The sequence below is a fragment of the Rhinopithecus bieti genome, unplaced genomic scaffold (genome assembly GCF_001698545.2).
Source record: "Rhinopithecus bieti isolate Rb0 unplaced genomic scaffold, ASM169854v2 scaffold_2350, whole genome shotgun sequence".
NCBI classification, from domain to species: Eukaryota; Metazoa; Chordata; class Mammalia; order Primates; family Cercopithecidae; genus Rhinopithecus; species Rhinopithecus bieti.
In genome coordinates, this window is record NW_016803902.1 from 250,916 (window position 1) to 255,638 (window position 4,723).

General features: G+C 39.3%; 1 protein-coding gene across 1 annotated transcript in view; it reads left to right on the plus strand.

Annotated features, from left to right (window-relative positions):
- Positions 1 to 4,723, plus strand: part of LDHAL6A (lactate dehydrogenase A like 6A) — a 32,968-nt gene that overhangs the window by 18,274 nt on the left and 9,971 nt on the right. The gene's annotated exons all lie outside the window — the stretch shown is intronic.

Genomic DNA, 4,723 nt, shown 5'->3' on the forward strand with positions numbered 1-4,723 from the left:
GTGGTGCTATTTTTTAAACATTTCTAACTTCCCAACAAAACCCCATTTTTTTTTTTCCCAGCCCCTTTTTTTTTTTTTTTTTTTTTTTTTTGAGATGGAGTCTCGGTCTGTTGCCCAGGCTGGAGTGCAGTGGGGTGATCTTGGCTCACTGCCACCTCCACCTCTCGGGTTCAAGCAATTCTCCTGATTTAGCCTCCCAAGTAGCTGGAATTACAGGCGTGAGCTACCACGCCCGGTTAATTTTTGTATTTTTAGTAGAGATGGGGTTTCACCATGATGGCCAGTCTGGTCTCAAACTCCTAACCCCAAGAGATCTGCTCACCTCAGCCTCCCAAAGTGTTGGGATTACAGGCGTGAGCCACAGTGCCTGGCCACATTTCAACAGTGTTTTATTTTCACTAACTGACCTACTGCAGTCCATTTTAAGAATTTTTGTTTTAGTTTATATATGATATTTTATTATGCTGATATGAATGTGAAATTTTAAAAATTAAAACAAGCAATTAGGGTTTCTTTATGTTAAATATTAATTTATCTTACCTAAGTGCATAATTATATCCATGTAGTGGTAGAAACGTAAAACTGTACATTTTAGAAGGTTTTGTTTTTTTTCTTTTGTTTTTTTTTTTTTTTTTTTGAGACAGGGTCTTGCTATGTCACTCAGGCTAGAGTGCAGTGGCACAAACTTGGCTCACTGCAGTCTCCACCTTGTGGGTTCAAGTGATTCTTGTGCCTCAGCTTCCCAAGTAGCTGGGATTGCAGGCGCACACCATCATGCCCAGCTAATTCCTGTATTTTCAGTAGAGCCGGAGTTTTGCCATGTTTGGCCAGGCTGGTCTCCAACTCCTGGCCTCCCAGAGTGCTGGGATTACAGATGTGAACCGCCATACCTGGCCAGGTTTTTTAAATAAAATAAAAAGTTGCATCCAGATCTTATTTCAGTTATAAATAACACACTGTTGACATTGTTTTAAAATAGGATTTTAGTTTATTACTGTGGAAATGTGGAGCACAAGACATAACAAATACTACGTACTAATTTCAAAACTATTCAGAATGAGGCTGGGCGTGGTGGTTCACACCTATAATCCCTAGCACTTTGGGAGGCTGAGGTGGGAGGATTGCTTGAGCCCAGGAGTTCAAGACCAGCCTGGGCAAAATAGTGTGAAATGCTGTCTCTGTTAAAAAAAAAAAAAAAAAATTTTCAAAACAAAATCTACCCAGAATGGCTTATGGAGGTTTGTAATTGTTGATTTAAGAGTATTTAGGACTTTTTTTTTTTTAACAAATTAAAAAGTTCCAGTAACTAATTATTTACATGAACTAAATGACCACATAGAAGTGGAAAATGGAAAATGTAGAGGGCAGTACAGTAAGGGAGGGGATGTAAAATAATACAGGAAGAGAACCTAAACAATTGAAGATCAAAGATTTAGGAAAAGTTTACCCTTTTCTTCAAATCTACAGTCATTTACCTTGAAAATGTAGTTGGGTACCCTGGGACACAGCTGAGTTACTTGCTCTGTTTTCAGTTTACCAATTAAAACAGGTCACTTTCTCAGTTCCAGACCCAGGGCCTGGTGGAGGTCCCCCAATCCCCTTGCATTTCAATGGCAGGTGATGAACCTCTTAAGGCCCAGCATGACTAACTGAGGTTTTTCACTTGATAGCTTTATGTGTGAGGAAACTTAGACATTTCTACACATAATTCTCTCCATCTCAGGTATTAGAATGAATGCTTACCATTTTAAATAGTGGTATGATCAGACTGTTTCAGTAGCACTTTTTACCGTTGATGGGTATTAAACAGGGAACAGAAGCTCTAACTTTTACATTAATGGAAATACTATGTGTTTAGAAAACACTGTTTTAGAGGACAAAAGACAGTCATCTTCATATCTTTTAAAAGTGTCTAATTTCTACTATTGAGTACTTAATTAAATCTGTCATAGAAAATATGGATTTACAAAAAAGACAAATTAGAAATTATGTTCTTCACAGAGATCGACTACAGGATTCTGATTCTTAAATTGTCTTCATATGTTTAGGATAGAATTTGATGCATTTATCATTTTTAAAGTATGAGTTATTACATAAAGCTAAGTTAAAAGTTCAACCAAATGGAAAAGTTACCAACAAATGCCTAAAATAGTATTCTAATTATCTAAAACAAGAACAAATACATTTTTCAAATAAGAGTTGAGTCAATATTTATTTTAGACACTTGATTTAGTTGAAGCTGCTACTTTATTACTTAAAGACTGAGCCTATAAGAAAATAAAAGAGGTTTAATCCAAGTAATATGAAAGTAAACTCTTTACCTTACCTGTTTTTCCCCAAATAATTTTGACTTCACTACTGGAAATTTTTGTGAATGGTTCTAAAAAACACCTATTTTGAAACTGCAGAAATAGGACAAATCACTTTGTAGAATGATTTGTGAAATACTGTCCTACTACACTTAAATAAAAACAACACATTTCCTCACTTACGAGTATTTTCTTATTTTTGATACTGCAAATTCTACACATAGAACACCTCTTCATTGCCCTGCTGAAGGCCTCAGAATGTAGAGATGGTTCAAAAGTAATTTATACCATTTCTACCCAGGCTTTGTAAACATATGTCAAAGAGATAGGAAGGTACTCAGTTTTAGTAAACAAAATAATCGCTCCTATAGTAGCTCCTCAAAGTCCCAGGCAAGTAGGCATTATCAGAAGTTTTCTATTAGATAATTCTACCATCTCCAAATAAGGACTTTGGTCTGTCTATGAAAACTGATAGATGGAAGGAAGGAAGAAAAGAAGGTAGGTAAGTAGGTAGGTAGGTAGACAGACAGACACAGGCTTTTGCTTTGTCACTTATGCTGAAGTGCAGTGGCACAACCATAGCTCACTGTAACCTTGAACCCCTGGGCTCAAGTGATCCTGTCTCAGCCTCCCAAGTATCTCGGACTAAAGGTGCATGCCACCACACTTGACTACTTTTTAGATTTTTTGTAGAGACGAGGTTTGCTATGTTGCCCAGGCCGGTCTCAAACTCCTAGTCTCAAGTGATCCTCCCACCTCGGCCTCCCTGTAAGTTGGGATTACGGGTGTGAGCCACCGTGTCTGGACTTGGTTTATTCTTAGGAGTTTTTTTTCTCCCTTGTCCTATTGCATAATCTAGAAGACTCTCCAGTATAATGTTAAATAGAAACAGTGATAGTGGGTATCCTTGTCTTGTTTCTGACTTTAATGAAAATGCTTCTAAGTTTTCTTCATAATGTATGTTTGCTTTGGATTTTGATAGATACCTTTTGAGATAAAAGCAGTTTCCTTCTGTTCCCAGATTGTTTAGTTTTATTTTTTTAATCCCTGATGAGTTTTCCTACAGTTAAAATGATCATATATATCTTTTTCTTTAAATCTCATCTGGTGTAATATGTTGACAGATTTTTTGATATTGAACCACCTTTGCATTTCTGGGGTAAAGCTGCTGCTTAAAGTATTTTTCTTTTCCTTTTATTATTATTATTTTTTTATTTTTAATTTTTTATTTTTTTGAGACGGAGTCTCGCTCTGTCACCCAGGCCAGAGCCCAGTGGTGCAATCTCGGCTCACTGCAACCTTTGCCTCCTGGGTTCAAGCAATTCTCTGCCTCAGCCTCCCGAGTAACTGGGATTACAGGTGCCCGCCACCACACCTGGCTAATTTTGTATTTTAGTAGAGACGGGGTTTCACCATGTTGGCCAGGCTGGTCTTAAACTCCTGACCTCATGATCCACCCACCTCGGCCTCCCAAAGTGCTGGGATTACAGGAGTGAGCCACCACGCCTAGTGATGACGTATGTTTCTTTTCTTTTCTGTTTTTCAGATGGAGTCTCACTGTTGCCAGGCTGGAGTGCAGTGACGCGATCTCGGCTCACTGCAACCTCCGCCTACTGGGTTCAAGCGATTCTCCTGCCTTAGCCTCCCAAATAGCTGGGACTACAGGTGCGCACCACCACGCCCAGCTAATTTTTGTATTTTTAATAGAGACGGGGTTTCAGCATGTTGGCCAGGATGGTCTCAATCTCTTGACCTCAGGGGATCCACCAGCTTTGGCCTCCCAAAGTGCTGGGATTACAGGCGTGAGCCACCGCACCCGGCCTCTGATGCTGTTTTAAAAAAAATATTTTTAGGCTGGGCATGGTCACTCACATCTGTAATCCCAGCACTTTGAGAGGCTGGGGCAGCAGGACTGCTTGAAGCCAGGAGTTAGACCAGCCTGGGCAGCATAGCAAGACCCTGTCTCTATTAAAAAAATAATTTTTCCTACTATTCGATGCTCTTTCCTTCCTTTTATTTTACTGTTAAAATAATGCTTGTCATTGATTTTTTAAAACCTTTGTTTTAAAAATGCATTAAAGAATATAAATTAGGGCCGGGCGCGGTGGCTCAAGCCTGTAATCCCAGCACTTTGGGAGGCCGAGGCAGGTGGATCACGTGAGGTCAGGAGTTTGAGACCAGCCTGGCCAACATGGTAAAACTTCACCTCTACTAAAAATACAAAAATTAGTCAGGCATGGTGGCTGGTGCCTGTAATACCAGTTACTTGGGAGGCTGAGGGAGGAGAATCACTTGAACCCAGGAGGCGGAAGTTGCAGTGAGCAGAGATCGCGCCACTCCACTCCAGCCTGGGCAACAAGAGTGAAACTTCGTCTCTAAAATAAATAAAATAAAATAAAATAAAATAAATAAAA